A 19,892-nucleotide genomic window follows, 5' to 3' on the forward strand; every position below is an offset into this window, starting at 1 on the left:
GCGGGGCCCGGACAGGTGGGCTGGCGGGGGGCGCTGTGAGCGAGCGAGCGAGCGAGCGAGCGCGGCGGCGGGGTTGGCGGCGGCGGGGCCGGGGGCGGGCCGGCCGTGGGTAGGCAGCGGCGCGGTGCCGGGCGGTGCTGCCCCCCGCGCGGCGGTGGCGGCGGGAGCCCCGGACCCGCGATAAAACGAGAAGGGGTCGGGAGGTGCGCGCTGCGGGTCTGTGCGGCGGCACCGGCAGAAACGTGCCTGGGAGGGAGGGAGGGAGGGAGGGAGCCGGAGACGGAGCGGGAGGCTGTGCCGAGCGACGAGCCGCCTCCTTCCATCCCTCCCTCCCTTTCCTACTGCCGCCCGCCCTCCCGCAGGAATCCCAGGCGGGCGGCGCGGCACGGCAGTAGCCGGGACGCGCGGCTCCCCTTGGCTGCGCGGCGGCGGGAGGGAAGGAGGGAGAGAGCCGCGCTGGTGAGGAGGAGCCGCCGCCTCATTCTGCGGCACCGGCCGGCGGCGTGAGGAACGCGGCGAGCGCAGGTGGGTGGGCGGGCAGCGCCCGCTGCCCGCGGCGCCCGCAGCGCCGAACCCTCGGGCTTAGCGGTGCCCCACTGCCTCCGGCACTGTCCCGGCGGGAGGCACCTGGCCAGGCGGCTTCGTGTGCGTGGTTGGGGTGGGGGTCGTGGTGAGGGGCTCCGTGGGATAAGAGATGGCTGGGGCGTCGGGCTGTTGGGGGCTTCGTGGGGCGGAGGGCGCCGCGGTGGGGTCGGGGGTGCGGACGCATGGGATCGCGGGGTGCCGGGGGGGCAGCGGCGGCGAGTGCCCGTGGACGCCGGTATCGGGGCGGCGCCCGGCTGGAAGGGAGGGTGGCGGGGTTCCCGGGGGGTCCCCGCGGCGGTGGGTGCCTTCCTGCCCGACGGAGGCGGGAGGGTTACCTGGAGGTGCGCGTTGGGACGTAGGCAGCCCCACCGGCGCTTGGGGCTTGATTCATTTATTTTTTTTTTTTTTTTATATATATATATTTTAAGAGCAACTTGCTCTTGGAAAACGGCGTTTGATTTCGGTTTCCATTCCAGCGTGAGGTTCCTGGTGGAGGCTGCGGTCCCCGTTGTCATAGGGCAGCGCAGGGGTGCGGGTCCCCGCGGCCGCGGCCATCCGTGCGCTCGCCGTGGCACGCTGGACAGAGTTAGCTTGTCTCCTTAATGTGTAGAGAGCGTTTTCCCAGACTGGGACATAGTGGGAGCATTCGGGCGACTGCTTGCAGGGATGACAGGGGTAATTCGGAACTGGAAGAAGGGGGAGTGCATGTGCGCGCAAAAGCCAGTGTTCCCCCCGAGCTTGTACTCTGAAACTTCGTTATTCGGTGAACCCCCTGTTCTGAACACCAGAAAGCTTTGCTTTTTCCAGGAAGCCCTGAATTTTCTGGTTTATCGTGTTTTCAGGAAAGGGTTAACATGAGGGCTCTGCGTACTTAGTGTTTTAGGTCTTATTTTGAGGTAAATGGTTAATTTAGCAGAATCAGTGGCATAGTCCTCCAAGTAAACTGTAAACCGGGTATAAACTGGTTTCATTGTATGAAAAAGTTCAAGATCACTTTTAGTTCTATGAGATATTCTTCCAAGTACTAGTGTGGTTTTGGTTGGTTTTTTTGTTTTTTGGTTGGGTTTTTTTTTTTTTTTTTTTGAGTGGTGGTGGTGGTGTTTGTTTTTCTTTACAACCTGTATAAGGTGACTAAGCTGAGCATGGACATTACATTTCTGCAAAACTGTGTTCATTTTTTTTCAGGTGGAAGAACAAATCAAATTAGTTTTCGTATTTACCAAATAATGAAGTGCAGGTGTTTTTGTGTTGCTGCTTCAGAAGTCACCTTGCTCTGTCAAGGTTATGATGTGTTCACTGAGCAATAAGGATAACTTAAAAATCTGTAAAGCCCATATCTGTCTCTCAGAGTTTTAAAAAGTTCTCTTGGGTTATACTGAGTTGGGATTGTGATTTTTTTACTTCCTTCCTGAAATTTATTAAAGAGAAAAATTACAGGTAACTCGGTTTGAGTATCTTAACGCACCTTTTACAAAGGGGAATGCTTTAGAGTGGTTGTATAGAAAAAGAAGTGAGCTGAAACATTGTGGTAATAGGATTTGCAGCGTAAAATATGGCTAATTTCTCTTGTGTGACTACAGGTGGCAGTGTAGAAGCCAAGAACAAAATTTGGCAGAAATTATGTTCTGTGTGTAAGAAAATGAAGAGTGTACTCCTGACTAAGCACAGGAACCTGGAAAACCACAGGTATGTGAAGTGATTCATACAACTGCGTATGGTGCTCCCAGTATTTACTGTATTCTGATGTTCCTGGCTCAATAGGTATTTTTGGACCAATTATCACTTAATGTATTCACAGTAAGAGCCTAATCAAACTGTCATGGAAAAATCTGTATTTGATCACTAAAAGGAGCAAAAATACTTTGAAGGTAGTATGCAAGGAGAGGTGGTATTTTCCCACTTCTTTATGGTTTATTTTAATGGTGAAGAATTGGAGCACTATGTTGCATGAAGGTATTTTTTTCCTTCTAAATAAATAGGTTTCATATTGATAAACCTAGCAGCATTTATAGGCCTGAATATACTTGAAAAGGAGAAAAAGGAGAAACATTAGAGACAATAGGAAGACTTGCATGCCTGGATGTTTTGGATGTCTATTCAGTATCAGTACTATTTTTATGAAGAATTTCGATTCATGAAGAATTGAAAGCTCGAGGAGAATTACGGAAGACGTAACTAAGAAGATGTCATTTCAAATAACTGTCCAGTTGTGATACATTTGCATTGTTAAGGGCTAAATCTTGTAAGATTTAAAAAAAATAAAAAAATCAGTAACACTGTTTTCTATTTATGAAAAAAATAGTAAAAATAAGCAGTACATAATAAAAGCTCATGATGAGCTTTCATATTTCAATCCAAAGGGAAATACTAAATTACCTTCGTAATTATTTTTTCTCATTAATTAGTGGTGTTAGAGTGAGGCAGAGTTTTCTGTGTATGTTTACATTGGTGTACACAGCCTCTAGAAATTAGTCTGTGGGTCTGCATTCTAGGATTGCTGGGAAGCCATGGAGGATGGAACAGACTCAGAGCTGGAGCTTGAGGATTTTTTTGGAAGTGATGAGTGGGAAGTTGTCCTGGTAAGATGTGTCAAAGTGGAATTATCGCTGTGTTTATGAATATATTTATACTCTTGCATTTGATGGTTGTTATTCTAGTCTGAGAAGGCTTTATATCTGAACCTTTAAATTGCTTCTGTGAGGACGTGGTTATACCACAAATGTCCACAGATGACAAAGTCCCCTTGTGTCAGCTATCCTGCAGTAACTGGCCTTGGCCACAGTTTTAGTTATCCCCAGTTGTGAAGTAAGTTGCAGAAAGAATGATTTATTTCACTGTTAGAATGGCTAAGAGTGTACATCCCATTAGGTATAGCGAGCAGCTGTCACCAGTAAACTGTTAAATGATAATAGCTTGGCATCTTGAGATTCTGAAATCCAAATAATCCGAATCGGAATTATTGGGTGGTTTTTGTTTTTGTGTGTTGGGTTTTTTTTGGTGGTTTTTTTTGTTTGTTTGTTTTGGTTTGGTTTTGGTGTTTTTTTTTTTTTTTGGGGTGTTTTTTTTTTTTTTTTTAATCCACTGCTTAAAAAAGCATCCAGGAAACTACACTTCAGGTATAGCTTTGTGGGCACCTGTACCCTGAAACTGTAAGCTCTCTGTAGAGAGGCTGTATTTCTGTTGGTAAATAGCAAGACCTTAATCCTAGTGGGGTTTGCGAGTGCTTTCATAAAGCTTTCAAAATACCCTGTGCCTTCATGGGGTACCCTGAAGAGCTATTGCAGTTCTTAACTGCAATTTAAATATAAAGAAGTGTATAAATCAAGATCTTTGGGACTGTTCTGCAGCGGACAGCTCTTCTAACCATTTTTGGCCATCATGTCACTGGGTTGTCACCTGTTACTTCTGAGTGGGGACTCACTCTAATGTAGCTGGGGAGAAAAAAGCGTCAATACTAATGTCTATACGGCCCCATAGTTCTTTTATTATTATCTCTTATTGAGCAAAACAGTTAAGTATACTTTAAAAACTTAAATTGATAGACCTGATAAAGTCAGTTGTAGTCAGTTTATGTAGTACAGGTCAGCGTATGCTTATGGCTGCTTTGAACATTATTGAGTTCTTTAGTTTGTGCTAACACATTTAGATCAGAAAATGAAAATGTCATTTGTCTTTGGTACAAAATTTTAATGGGGTCTTCAATACATCAAGTGTTCAAAATTTTAAATAAAAAAACCTCTGGTAACTAAGCAGTGTGATGCTCAAGAGTTCAATTTACAGACACTTGTCTGTGCTAATTATGAAGTATTGACATAAATGAATGAAACTATTTGTTAAAGTGCCTTCTGCAGTGTATAGCAGTTATGTGTTCACAAGATGATTCATAGCATTCTGCAATTTGTGATGAGTTTCCCTGCCATTACTGGAGATTACTAAGTATCTAATGTATTTGCACTACACTGGGTTACTTTAAATTAGATTTGATGGTGGAAAGGAAAAGAGAACCATTTTCTATCAACTGCAAAATCAGGCCTGTTTTATGAATCAGTTAGTATTGAATTTCCCTTTACTGTATAGTACAACTTATCCTTTACAATAAAATGCAAATGTTTAATCATCTTGCCTATAAATACAGCCGTGACAGTGTGTGTGGGGGAAACCCTCAAGAATTCTTCTGTGTTTAAAGTTGTGTACATTATAACTAATAAAATGTAGCAGACTTGGTGTAAGTGAAAGTAGAATTCATAGTAAGAAATCTAATTTTGGAATCTAAATGTGTAAGGTCCCATTTTGAATTGACAAGAGAGAATACTCCTTGATTTGATGCAGGATGTATTGGTAAGCACAGCTCCCATTAGCAGTTCAACAGATGCTGCATCTTAGAAAACTGTCTTGAGCTTCTGTTTTGAACTGAAAGTTGTGGCTGGTTATGTGTGCTGTTGTCTTCAGAATACTATATTTAAGGTCTCGCACAATCAGACGTTTCATATGATTGTAAAGATGGCTGTAACCCATTAGATTATGAAGCATGATTGCCTGGCAGATATTATTGGAAATATCTGTTAGTGATACCAGCATTTTACACAAGAAAAATTAAACTTTCTCGCTCCTTAGTACCTGTGGAGGATTATCTTGAAAATGCTTTGTGGGAACCTAGAGAATGTACTAGGCTTATGGATTAATGATGCTGAATGGAAGGCAGATAAAGGATTCTTTTATATTTATTTTCTAAAACCTTAATAGGCCAGTATCAAAGGCAGATTTTTAGAAAGCCACTAGAATGTCTATCAGGAGGATGAGAATGGTCTGGATCAAAGTCAAGGGCAGAGGGAAAGGGGAAGGAGACACAAAGTGAAAATTTCAGATGGAATACACTGAGAGTAAGCCTAAAACTCAAGGAGTGTGTCTAAGGCCATTTAGCTTGGACACTTTGGTTTCTCAGGCTAGAGGTTGATATCAGGTCTCCAGTTAGAAAAGAGTAGCGTTTTCTTACTCTCAACAGTATTAATACAGCTGTTAAACCAAAGAGACAGTTATTACGTTGCAAGATGCCCACTGTAGATTACTATAACTGAAGTGGACTCTTGTCCACTTCAAAAGTCACAACATGCTAAGCATATGTGTAAGGAAAGTATATTTAATGAGCAAATGCGTAAACTAAACCTCTAAGCATGTAGTCTCACTGCTTATCTCTAAGCAGGCTGCCACTGGGCTTCTGTGAGGGGTAACTCCTAATTTGGAGGACATCAAACCTGTAAAGGAGAAATGATCCTGAAATTACATCCTGTAGATGAGACCTTGCTCCCAGGTGATGGCCAAGTATTCTTTTGCTCTGAGAATGCCATTGCATGGTGTTGAGTCTAGGTGATAGATGGATATCTCCCGATACTTAACTAAGCGGGGTGCAACTGGATTTATGTTGCTGGAAGGGAGCATACCTTCCAACTATATGCCAAGGAGGCTTACAACAAAAGGAGTCTAGGCTACGTTTTAGCACTGGAGAAGCTGGTGGAGAAGTGGTGGTGACATAGAAAGGTTCCCAAAATAGTGCTGGAAGCATCATCTGAGTAGCTAGATAGAAGGTTAAGAATAAAGACCTCTGCAGCATCAGTCTGCACTGAAATCCCAATACTCTGAGTGAGGACAAGCAGAAAGGACACACAGGTCAAGATGACACAGCCTCTGGGGTTGAAGTCCTTAACATTGCTTTACATAGGACAGAAGTTGGTGAAGGTCATATAGAGAACAGTGAAGAACTGCATGAAAAATTAGGTCAAATTAGGAGACAGACGAAAATAGAAGTGTTTCTATGCAAATGGTAGAAGACTAGAAGATTAAGATGGAGGGAGTGAATGCTTAGTTCTGAGGTAAGTTATGGATTGTATAGGTCTACCATAGAGAGGGTAGCTAGCAGGACACTCAGAATTTCTATGGAAAACCTGGTAGGGGGAACAGTCAAATGAGTAAAATGCTTATAGCCAGTGTGGAGAAACTCAGAACAAATGCATATCCCCTAACAACTGCTTCTCTGACCCTTTAAAAAAGATTTAAAAAAACAATTAGCATGGTTGAGCAGGCTTAAGGAACAGAGAGATACCCTTCAAAAACTTATGTCCAAAGAATACACAAAAAAAAAAAAAAGTGAGAATCAGGCTAATTTGACATAAAATACACAGTAAAACAAGTTAAAGCCTGGTAAGTGATTTTTAAAAGGCAGAGAAGCTTGTTACAAGTACTCTTTCAAGAACATCAGAAATAGGAAGGCCATTGGGTCAACAGATAACTAAGATCTAAAAGAGCTCAAAGAACTCATGCTCACCGTGTAGGAGCTCATATTCCCGAAACAAAATCTTTTTCCTTTGGGGAGAGAAGCACAAAGTCCTATTGAGGCATTTCTTCCAAATCAAGAGATGCTGAAACAATTTAGAACAAAATTATAAAAATGGGTTACAGCATTTGTTACCACAAAAATTACCAAGTCTGAATACACCCAAGACCTCTGGAAGATCTCTCTGTAAAATTGCTGAACTGGTAATGGTGGTGTTTAACAGCACAATACTGCTGTGGTAGCAGTGAACTTGAGCATGCCAGAGAAATGTTGCCAGTTTCAAAAAGGCTTCCAGAAAGCATATAGGAAAAAGCAGGACAAGTATGACTGGCATTCTTACCAGCCAATTTGCTGGTAAATACAGTGAAGAAGAAAACTAATGGATTAATAGACAAACTTGATGTACCAGGAAAGAGTCAGAACAATCTCAGAGGTTTGGTAGAGTTCTTTGAAGATACTGTTTAGGTTGTGAGTAAGTGTGATCTAGTTGATGCACTACTCCTGGGTTTCAGAAAGTCTTTTGAGAACTATTTGCCAAAGGTGCTGAGCGAAATGAAACTGCTCTGACATAAGAGGAAAGTTCTCTCCTAGACGGATAGTTGGTTGAAAGAAGAAGTAGGAATAAATGATCTGTTTTCACAGAGGGAACGGAGGTCACCGGTAGAGTTGCACATCTGTGCTAGGATCTGTGCTAGGCTTAACACTAGTCAGCGTATGCATTGGTGATCTGGAAGAATGAGTGCAGAATGATTCAAAGTTAATGAGGGTAGCAAAAATGAAAGCTAATTATGAAGAATCAAAGAGGGATCTTATGATGCTTAGTAACTGGAGATGAAGCTTGCTGCTGATACTATGAAGTAATGCACGCGGGGAGAACACTCCTGCTATTATTGAGACTGTAAGCTATTAGCACCAAAGGAAGTGATGTAGAGAGCTTTCTGTAGTAAATCCAAGCATTGGTTAAGTGTTTAGGACTGGTTAAAAAAAAAAAAATTAGGGAAGAATGGCCAACAGAACTTAAGTGCTATGCCAGTCTATAAACTGCCTGTGCTTTTGTCTCGACCTCTGGGTGCAGTTCTGATCCCCATATTTAAAAGAAGGGTGAGGGGAAACAAAAAGATAATAGAACTAGAAGTGGTTGGCAATGATAAAGAGCAATTAAATAGATTTAAGGATCTTCAGCCTCACAAAGAAATAGCTAAAGATGAGAATGTTAAAAATCTATATAGGAGTGTAATGGAAAAAATGAACGCTCATTAGCTGTCTCTTGTAGTACAAGACCCAGAGGGGATCAAATAAAATCATCAAGTGGCAGATTCGGAACAAGTAAGAGGGGGTATTTTTTTTCTTGGTGCATAGTTTAACTATGAACCACTATATATACTAAAAGTTTACCTGGCTGTGGGCTTTCAGTGCAAAAGGATCAATTCTTGTTTTGAAGAACAGAAAGCTCAGTCCCTGAAGGCTGGGGAGGGATTCTGAGGTGTATCCCTGCAATATCCCTGAAAATAGGGAAATCACTGCTTTCCCTGGCCTAGTGCTGAGAGACCTCTGCTCTCAGCCTTTGCTAAAGATATAGTATGGGGATAGACATATCTTTGGTCTGACTGAATATGCTATTAGTATGTAAAATGGAGACTAATTGCAGTCCCCTAAAGAAAATGCTGACCATATGCCATTCCAGATGCATGACAGAATTATTGCTGAAGAAAATGTGTTGAGAAGGACAGTTTGTTTTTTTTTTCTTGGGCTGAATAACTTCCCGAAAGGGGAAAAAAAAAAAAAAAAAAAAATCAGTTTTCTTTAAAGACTGTACCAGTCCATATTATACCATATTGATACATGAAATTTGGTGCCTATGCAAAGGAGTTGAGATTCTTCATTCTGAGGTGTCAGTATTCAGCTTTAATTCTGTGCTTGCTCAAAGTAAATTGAGCATTTGTTATTCCTTGCAGTTTATCTTCATATGGACTGAATTAAAAACCTAAATGCAAAAATAAACTGGAAAAGTTTGGTACAAACTTACTCATATAATGAAATGCTTACCTATATAATAAAATGAAAAATACAGTTTTTGAGTCAGGAACATGGAAGATTAAATCTCTTTTCCTATAAATATGGTGAGATTTACACTTAGGTTCTTTCCTTACTCAAACATACAAGGACTAAAAGCTATATTAGACTTGGACTGAATAAAGACTTGGCAAAAATAGCTTATTAAGAGTAAAGGATGACTTGACCACTAGACATGAAAATTGTATTTAAGTATTAAAAGGATGCAGAAGTTAGAAACAAGAATTATGTAGTCATCCAACCAGTAACACATGAAATGAAAGAAGAGTCTCCACGTTGTAGGGTTTATGAGCTTATGTGAGTACAGCCAGCCGCGAGGTACAGAACTGGTGCAAATGCTGTGCTACATCCTACAAGGAGGTACAGGAATGGATGTTGGGTTATACACAAAGGTTAACTCTAACCCAGGAAAATTAGTCTTCTTGGGTTCCCGTGGTCAGTAACAATAAATCAGTATCTCCAGTGTGTAATACAGAGAACTCCAAGCTGGTTTCTGCTCTGAATTACTGTCTAGAGGAGGCACACTGTCCACACTGGCTACAAACTGACAAGGGAGACAAAGACGACTGGCCTCCCTAAGTCAAAGGTGGCCTTTGAATATACCCATTCTTTATGTTAGTGTCAAACCTGATTTATCTAGAGGTTTTAGTAGGTCACTTTTTAAATCCAGTGGTACTGAGATAAAAATACATAGCAGGACAATACTAGCTAAACCCCTTTTTAAAGGTTCCAGGAAGAAGTGCTTATTTCATACTTCAGATTGTCCCACAAAGTTTTCCACGCTTGCCTGACAAAGCTGACAGCTGTATTAAAGAAAAAGAAAAGTAAAATCAATGATTTTTTTGTTCTGAAATAAAAGGATAAATAATGCAAAAAGAGATCATCCGCAGTTTTTTAAATTACAAGAGTTAGGCAATAGAGCCTGTTTGAAAGGAGGAGTTAATTAGGTACCCCACCAAATATCCCCAACACACTCTTCTTTTTCAGGAATGGGAGAAGAATCAGCCTCTCATTAGCTCAGTTATTCTGGTGATCTGTTCTTTAGAGTATTCCTATTTGTTCGACAATAGAAAAGCATACTTCTAAGCGTATTTTTTTCATTTTCATTTCCTATAATGAAATATAGTACCAAAGGGGAAAAAAAAAAGTGTAAGAAAAAAATCTTTGTTTCCTCTTTATTTGGTAATTAATGTAGTTAGGTAATGAAGCTGAACCACTGGCAGCCTGACATTAAAGGAGATTTTGGTCAGCACAGATGACAGTAAGTTTTAATTTTTTCTAGAAGTAATTTGGTACCAGACACTGTGGAACAGAACTTCACTGGTAACGCTTTTGAAGGGTTAGACATTCACTTCTGTTTAAAACCATACTTTAACCATAATACATAGTCTTAAATAGTTAACAGAATGTAGCAGCCATAGCACACTTCTCAAGCAGTATTTATTCCAGTGTTATTTCAGGAAGTGAACCCTGCTGTGGTTTTTTGGTGGGTTTTGTTTTGGTTTTATTCTTTGGAAATAATTTCTTTGGAAACTATTTCAGTTATACTTTTCTAATGCAAAATCCTCTGAGAAAGCAGGCTGTGTATTTCAGTATTATGACACTCCTGCATTTGTATCTTTTTTTTTTTTTTCCATTTTTCATATCAACTAGACTTGATGTATTTCTCTGTATTTTGGGGACATGGCTGGCTCTGTAGTTATTCCCTAATGCCTTACAAATAGTTGGTTGTACTTGTTAGTTTTTATCTGGATGGTTCTTAGTGTTCCTGGTATTTCAGATGATTGTGCACTCTATAATAAAAATAATAAGTGGGAAGTCAAAATGAAAGTCACATGCTGTCCTCGAAGTTATATGAAGTTTATATGAAGTCTGTGTTGCTCACAAATAAAGTTGTAAATTCTTACAAAATCTTCAATAAAATGGAAGCCAGAGCCCAAAGCAAAACAAAAAAACTGCTTATCAGGTCTCTGCTGAGCCCAGTGGCCTGGAACAGACGTAGTTCTGACATCACCTCCTACAGCCTTACATCTTGCTGGCTCCTGAGAATGCAAAGAAATTGCAAGTCCTCTAGTTTCAGAGATGGAAACCATTGCTGATTGCCTCTTTTCCTTTTACATATGCCTTCTTTTCTGGTTTTGTTCCTTTGTTTTTTCTTTGCTTTTCTGCAGTTTTACCCTTAATCATCACCCAATTACACAAATGTTACAGAATTTTTAAAAAATTATTACTTATTTTGACCTATCTTAGTGTTTCCTGAAACTTCTAAATACTGTCTCCCTCTTTCCTTTACTCTGTGCACAAATAGTTTCTAATTGGAATGAATATTTAACAGCATATTGAAGATACAGACATAACAGTGCTATCTTCATTGACCCAAATCTGGTCATTTTATGAAGTTTAAATAAGCTTTTATTTTGCTTGTTCAGTCAGAACAACCTGGGCTACCCTAAGTGTTAGTATGCTGCATCAGTTTTCTGATGGCAAATGCCTTTTGAGAGTTACTCAGTTTAACACATTCTACCTCACCAGATAAATGTGCATATGATGAATTACAGAGAGCAAGACTGCACTGGCAACATCTTAAACCATGTTATCTCAAATGCTTGCCGATGTGGGCATTTGCATGTTAGATTAGGAATCTGTGAAGGTGTAATCTTTTGTCGAGAATGGTGAAGATGCTTTTGAATGGGGCGCGGTGTCTGTTGAATGGCTTGTTATTTCTAAGACTGTAGCATAAACAGCTCAAACTCTGTTGTATGCTTAGTTTAATTTGCAGTGTTCCTGGGAACATGGTTGTTAGGAAAAGCCAAAGACCAAAGAATTCAGGAATCTTCTGATTTCTCCACATTAATGCCAGCTGTGGCTCCACTTGCTCTGACTTTCTGTGGTCCTGTTCTTTGCTGTGCAGTTTCTGCAGTGAGTGAAAGGCAAGGCTGCTCACTGCACAGAGTTGCAATCCTGAGGGTTAGGTTAGCATCTTCAGAGATGTAGGATGGAATTGTGAGTGTGCTGTGGTCACAAGGCTGTTTTGGCAGGGAAGTACCTGAGCTACTTAGCCATCTTTCTCTTCAGACCATTTGGAAAGAGTCATGCTCATCTGTTGAAAGAATGAGCATAGGTACCTGACCTTGGGAGATGATTTTGAGTTCTAGATGGCAGGTGGAAGTAAGGCCCTGGCCTGCAGCACAGTGTCCAGGCTAAGGTAGGATTTAAGATCAGTGTCTGCACTTGGATATGTCTGGATTGTTTACAGCTTTGGCCAGGCACTCTGGTTTGTCCTTCTGAGACTTAGTTTGTCCTACTGCCTAGGTAAGGAGCCCATCTGTCTGCTGCAGAGCTCTGACTTCGCTTTGGGAACCGTGGGCCATCAGCTAGGAGTAGTAGTGCATGGCTTCCATTGGAGCCTTTTATTTCATCTAGCTTTTGGACCAGTGTTGGCAGGGTGGAATTTCAGGGAGCTGCCACATCCAGAGACAGTATGTGTTTTGGGGCAATATGTTTCCTCATCCTTTTTCATCAGCCTTATGCTTCTTAACTTTTAACTCCCAAAGACTGCCAGTAATTCACATCTCTCTGCTATGTTCAGCTAAAATGTGAGACCTGCTGAACATTGTCCAAATGATCTTGTGTAAATCCTTGTCTGTTGATGGCTCCATTGCAGCTATCACTTTTTGTTTTACTTCATCACTACAGATTATGACTTGTTAGATGGCAACTGAGAATGGCAAGACTAAAAACAGAACTGTAACCTTTCTTTCTACTTGAATTTGGTCTATAGGTGAATGTTACAAAAGGAAAAATGACTGGTTAGGTGTAATTTTGTGAAATTTTTTTTTTTTTTTTTTTTTTTTTTTTTTTTTTTTTTTTTAAATACTGGGCAGTTAAGGGGAGACGATCTGGTAAAACCAGTGACGTATTTCATAACTCCACCAAATGTCATTTTTTAGATATACATTTAGACTCCAAATGAAAAAGTCAGCCCATTCCAGCATAGAGCCATGAGGTTTTCACATGAAGTGAAGGGGCATATTAGGACTAAGGTGGATGGAGATAAGTATGTAAATAAGACTTTTTAGGGCTTGAAGTCTTGGTGATTTCTGTAAAGAGTTCTGTGGTGTTTTCCGTGTGTATTCCCTTCATCCCAGTGCTCTTAAAATTGGTAAATCAGGACCGGTTTGTTTTGGATGAAATATGTAGCTCTACTATGGAGAGAACCTTCTATTTAAAATAGTAACTTCCAAGTTTGAGCTCCAGTATTGTCCTACAGAACTAAAAAATAATTACAAGAATTACTGAATTGCTGAATATGAGCTGGCAGTGTGCCCAGGTGTCCAAGAAGGCCAAAAGCATCCTGGCTTGCATCAGACGTAGTGTGGCCAGCAGGACCAGAGAAGTGATTGTCCCTCCATAGTTGGCAGTGGTGAGACTGTGCCTCGAATACTGTGTTCAGTTTTAGGCCACTCACAAGAAGAAAGACACTGAGGTGCTGGAGCATGTCCAGAGAAGGGAAACAAAGCTGATGAAGAGCCTAGAGAACAAGTCTTGTGGGAAGTGGGAACTGGGGTAGTTTAGCCTGGAGAAAAGAAGGCTCAGGGGAGATCTTATTGCTCTCTACAACTACTGAAAGGAGGTTGTAGCGCGGTGGGTGCTTGTCTCTTCTCCCAAGTAACAAGTGATAGGACAAGAAGAAATGGCCTCAAGTTGTGCCAGGGGAGGTTTAGACTGGATATTAGGAAAATTTTTTTCACCAGAAGGGTGAAGCATTTGAACAGGCTGCGCAGGGAAGTGGTTGAGTCACTGTCCCTGGAGGTATTTAAAAGATGTGTAGAAGTGTTTCTTAGGTCATGGTTTAGTGGTGGACTTGGCAGTCCTGGCTTAATGGTTGGACTCTGATATCAAAGGACTTTTATGACCTAAATGATCTTGTGGATCTTTTCTTTCACAAAGTCTTTCACTAAAAAGAAACACTTGGATGAGGCTTTGAGCAACTTGGTCTAGTGGAAGGTGTCCCTGCCCATGGCAGGGGATTTGGAACTAGCTGATCTTTAAGGTCCCCTCCAATCCAAACCATTTATGATACAACTTTTTTTTTTTTTTTTTTAATTTGAAACCCCCCCCCCCCCCCCCCCAACAGACCTGGAAAATTTCAACCTAAAAAAGAATTAATTGCTTTGCATCTGTGGGGCTGGAGCATGGCAGGGGCAGTGGTAGTAGTGTTCATAATGAATTTTGAAACATTCAGAAGATAGCAGTCATTCCAAGAAGTCTGCTATAGGTCCTTTGGTTCAGCAAAACCTATAAAGCTCCTAAGAATTTGAAGCCAGATGGACTACTAGCTTAAATAGTTTGCTGAGCTGCTCATAAACTGTGACTGGTTTAACAATTAGTTTGACGCTGATTTCATTTTAATGATTCGAGTTAGAAGAAAGTTTTGTCCCACAGAAATTTCCTTTTGTTTTACTTCTCATTAATTAATGTCTTGGAACATAGTGAAAAGCTGATCAAACCTATGGATGATACAAATCTGTGAAGCTGGAAAATTCTTAGGTAGTTAGAATTAAATCAAACTTAGCTGTGAGGCTTTTGTGGAATGGTATGATGTAAAAGTGAAGTTTTAGAAAGAAAACCATGTATCAAAATCACAGGCATTAAGTAACTTGGTGAGCAGAGGCACTCAGGGAAGAATTTTGAAGCTAGCAGGAGAGGTTATGTTGTTCAGTGGGAAAGAGGAACATGTGCTTAGATTTCATGTCCATGATGTTACATTTAATGCGGTCAGAGGCTGTGACAAAAATATATCAAAAGGTCTAGGAAATAAAACAAATAACTCTTCCCCCTCCCAAAAAAAAACCAAACCAAAAAAATGCCCTCCCAAAAAAACCAACCAAAAACCAAAAGAAAAAGATAGCCCAGGCAAAAGACATAATGGCTGAATAACTAAACAGATACTATTGAAAAGGTCCTTTTCACAGTCATTTTGTCAAATGAGTCTTGTTACACAGGATTCCTGGTTTTCATCTGAATTTTGACTGGTACTTGCTTGCTGAGGGGTTTTTCCTACTATTTTTCAGTGGTCATGCTCTGTCAAAATACGTCCATCTAATTGCCTACATTTGAACGGGGGAATATTTTATTCAGAAAATGCTGTGGATCTTCAACTGCCTTATGGTATTTTAAACAGAAGTTCATCAGAACTGATAAAAGTTTGTCTCTTAGACCAAACATTTCTGAAATAGCACAGGACTTTCCTTAAGTGGCAGTTGCATCTTTTTTTGGTTGCGTGCTGTTGTCTTGTTAAAGTTTATAGATGTTTTTGTTGCCTGCTCCAGTTGCCTCAAATGTTCTTTTACCTTTTCCCTCTCCAGCCTATATTGCTGTACGACCTTAATGCAGAAGCTTCTCTTCTTTTACGAGCTGGTTACGTGGTTACCATTTAGTCACCCAAGTTCTCCACCAACTCTGTTAATGAAGACATTTGGCCTACATGACACTTTGAAAACTTAGCATGTTTTTCTCTTCCAAGGCAGTCACTTTACTGTGATTTTTTTTTTTACACTGAATGTTAATCTCTCACAAGCCCGTTTACTGAAGTGTTCATTATTATCATCCTTTTCCTCCCCTCTCATAAATTCTTTTTATGCACCCACTTTGTCAGGCAAGACTTTTTTCCCCCTCTTCTAGGCAATATTATTTTCTGCTGGAGTATTAGTTGAAGGGCATTAGCTTTGATGGCTTTGGTGGGGCATTCAGAAAGGCTGTCTTTAGTCTCATGGGAATACTGACTGTGTTTCCTCCCTGGCTAATGGAAAATGATTGGGGTTTCTAGGGCAATTCTGAGTTTCCAAGTTAGGCTTTTTTTTTCTTCCTGAATTTCCCTCCAGAGAAAGCCACAGCTTTTGCACATGGTGCCAGCTGCAGCATCCCTTCTGCTGTTCTTGCAGTCCTTTCAGCAAAGGGCAGAAGCTCCTTTCTGACTCCTGTAGCTGCAACAAGGCTGGATTTGATGGCAGCTGGTGAAGAGCTACATCTCTCTGTCCATGGTGGCTGGATATATCGGGAGAGCAGAAATAAGCTGAATGATTGAGAATTACAGGTCCTGAGTGTTTATGTTGGCTTAAACTGTGTGCACTTGATACAAAATACACCATACAAGTGTTTCGGTGCTTGAGTTGTTTCTGTTTTCAGTGACTGTTAGAAATCAGAGAATCTAAACAGTTCAGCTAGTGTTTTCTCAGCATGCCTCTCATATAATTGGGCTGACAAATACTTGGTGGCCGGTGTCATTGGCTTCATAATATATAGTAATTAATTTTCATTATAATTCTGAAATCTGTCCTGTTTTGCCATGTAGAAGACTATTTCTGTCTTACCTGAATCGAACAGACTTTTGAAGCTGGTATGTGGGTAAAATATTATGTGGTGCTGTTACAAACTTGTCATTAATGAGTTTATTTTAATTCAGGAAATTTAGTTCTTGTAGTATGTCTCCATCTTTGTTCTGGTTCTGGAAAAAGTTGAGACTTCTACGGAGACAAAGCTACTTTTGAGACCTTGGAAGCCTTACTCCTAAGAGTCTGCTGGAGGTCTGCTTCCAGGCTATTATTAAATCAATAATTATTGTTTGCTACTAAGGATATACATGATGCTTCACACTGCATAAGTTTTGTCACTTATAGAAGAAAATGGTGTATCCGCTCTAAAATAGCTTTTTGTAGAATATGGAAGACACTAGATGATAGATGAAGCCTTGGCTGTGTGCTCTTTTGCTTTCTCTGAATTCATTTTTTTCTGTTTCTCATCATATTGGTCTATTAGTCTGTCTAATTTCATTTAGAAAGTTTACCTCAAGTGTATATACTTGGGTATTTTACAAATGTGAGTTTGGAATTTAGCTGTAATGTTTCTGTTATTTCTATCTCATGTAATTCATGTAGAAACCTATTGGTGAAACCTGAATGATTGGTTGATTAACTTAATTGCATTTATCAATTTTTAATGTGACTGGGGTTTATGTTTGCAGTTCTTGACCTTGCTAATCTTGTACTGATTCCCTCCCCCCCCGCCCCTGGCATTTCTACATGTATTTTAATTTTCTTTTTTATGGTATCCTTTTCTATGTTAATTTTTCTACACATGCTGGGAGGGGATTGAGGGTGGCAGACGTATGCAAAGATGTGCAGAGAACCATCACGTTGTGAGGTGTAAAATTAAATTGTTTATTTGATGTTAAGAATTTGCTTAACACTACACCTAATATCTATGTTTGGAAGAAGAACATGGGGAATTCCTTTAAAAAATGACACAAAAGTAGGAAAGGATGTTAACAGACAATGATTAATTATGTTATTGAAAAAGGGGAGCTTTTTGTATCTCTTCTTAGTTTGAAATGAGTTGCCATATGTTGAGAAGAAGGTAGAGACTGGCAGAAGACTTTCCTGTCTTACTAAGCTGTGAGATCAGGAAATAACTAAATTTACCGCGGGGAGTTTACCTAACTAACCACAACCTTTTACTAATATGTTCACTTTGTCCTTGCATACAAATTTTGAAATAAAAACGCCAGTACTCTTGTGTCACTGATGGGAAATAAAAGGCAACATTTGGTCATAATTGGTAGGAGGCAAGACTGACATTCACATGAATTTTCCCCAATTACAGAATGAGCAGAAGATATTTCATAGAAATTAAATTATTTCTTAAAATTTCTGTCATGATAACCTGGCATTTGGAAATCCTTGTGCTTTCGCACTCTTAATGCTTCATCTTTAGAAGTTGTTTTCTTTAAATAGGAAATACATTATTTGTTTAAAACATTAAATCTTTTCTTTAGATTTCAGACTTCAGCTTTAGCACAGCCTTCAGAATCTTGTTTTCAAGGCCAGAAGTATCTTCATGCTACCTTTTAAAACCTCCTGCACACCAAAGGACACTGCAGTGTGCACAGCAAAGATTCTGCTGTGTTCAGTATCTTGCAAAAACTTAAGGGGATGACAGAATCCATCACTTGGCCTGGTACTCCGTTCAAACAAAACGTCCTCACCGATAATTTATACAGACTTAAATCCCCAAGTCTCACTTGAAGACAATTTGGTTTTTATCCCTTAAATCACTTGGACACTCTTTTTTAGCACCTTCTGCATATAGTTCTGATGTCTAAGTATTCTAGTATTGATCTCACCATACATAAAAAAAGCAAGATAGGCAAGCTTATTTCTGTTAGGTGTCTAGGGATTGTCCTAATCCTTTTTTGCCATAACACTGCCTGCAAGGTGTATGTTAAGTGATTTCTTCAGTGATCTAACATCTCCATGAAAGTAGCCACGTTATGGTCCCAGGTTTCAGACATGCACCAGCTTTCTGTGTTCTTAGGAGTATGACCTTGCATTTGCATTACAGTTTGCCTTCACTGTGTTCTATGTGTATGCAGCTGGGAATTTGGGGAAATACCAGGCTTGACTGGAGATCAGTCTGCTTATGTATTTGAGTCTTCTAGCGCTCCTCTAGACCTGATTCTACTGCGTGAGCCTTAGGAGTAAGAACTATCCTAAACTGTGTCTTCTCTACCTCCTTGCAGTTTGTAATAATTTAAAAATGAGTCATCTACATGTCATTTAACATTACACTTCGCAGTTGTCAAACTGTACTTTCCTCTTACGTAGGAAAAAACTGGAAAAATTTTACTTTGTTTTTTTTTCTTTTCTACAAACTCTAGCAGCTCTTGGGAACTCCCCTGTTCTGTTCCCAGCTTGCCCCTTCACAATCCGTTTCCATTTTTCTGTTAAGTTAGAATTTTATTTTTTTCCCCCCTACGCTAGAGGACACCCATACAGGCTACTGTTGCTTTCTTCTGTGATCTTGACCACCTGCAGTCGCTTATCTGGGGTGCCTTTGTTAAAGGGTACAGGTACTAACCTGGCTGATTGACTGCAAAAGCTCGTTTATCTGGAGACTCCGAAGGGATGAGAGCTGCAGTGCTTGGCATTCAGGCCCCATTTTACCTGATAGCTTGCAGTTGTCAGCCTCCTGACTGTGGGAGGGGGAGAGTTAAAATGCCTCTTTGACATTTCATGCCTTCTGTTCGTATCTGATACGTCAGCTACGTTTTGGGATGCTGTCTTATGAAGTAACTCAATGGTGTCTGGCACCTTGTACTAAATCAAGGTTATGCTCTATATTTATAGAACCACTTTCTGGAGCCTATCAAAGCCTGCTTAGAGCTACTTAGAAGTCATAGAATCACAGAATGGTTTGGGTTGGAAGGGACCTTAAAGATCATCTAGTTCCAACCCCCCTGCCGTGGGCAAGGACACCTTCCACTAAGCCCCTTCCAACCTGGTCTTGAACGCTGCCAGGGATGGGACAGCCATAGCTTCTCTGGGCAGCCTGTTCCAGTGTCTCACCACCCTCACAGTAAAGAATTTTTCCCTTATATATCTAACCTAAATCTACCCTCTTTCAGTTTAAAGCCATTCCCCCTTGTCCTGTCACTACATGCTCTTGCAAAAATCCCTCTCCATATTACATATAGGCCTCCTTTAGATACTGGAACATGTACACTTAAACTTTTTTTCAGCCTCTATGTTGCGATAATGATTGGCTTTTTTCTTTTACGAAGTATTCCTGGTGTGTGGTGGTTGCCTGTGACAAGTTATGCTCCCAGAAAAAGGGCTGTAGAGCTTCAGCCTGAAGACTTTTTTCATACAAAAATGTATTTGGTATCCCTATCCAATATAAACTAGACTAGGGCTGCTCAGCTGCTGAAGTCCATATGTGGCTTGACAGGATTCTTCATGTAACCCTTTTTCCCAGAGGCTTCTTCAGTGTAGACCATGGATTCAGACATAGCTGATACCTGCTGCTGCTGCTGTTTTCCCTGCAGCCCGTCTGTTGTCACTCTGTGTAT

The 19,892-nt window shown here is 40.5% G+C and overlaps 1 long non-coding RNA gene across 1 annotated transcript in view; it reads left to right on the top strand.

Annotated features, from left to right (window-relative positions):
• The first annotated feature begins 312 nt into the window (after nt 1–312).
• Nucleotides 313–19,892, top strand: part of LOC115604000 — a 39,615-nt gene continuing 20,035 nt past the window's right edge. Inside the window, exons 1-3 of the long non-coding RNA XR_003990098.1 lie at nt 313–525; nt 2,166–2,271; nt 3,078–3,164. This is a non-coding gene — a long non-coding RNA (uncharacterized LOC115604000). The remainder of the gene's footprint in view (nt 526–2,165; nt 2,272–3,077; nt 3,165–19,892) is intronic.

This window comes from Strigops habroptila, chromosome 2 (genome assembly GCF_004027225.2).
Source record: "Strigops habroptila isolate Jane chromosome 2, bStrHab1.2.pri, whole genome shotgun sequence".
NCBI lineage: Eukaryota > Metazoa > Chordata > Aves > Psittaciformes > Psittacidae > Strigops > Strigops habroptila.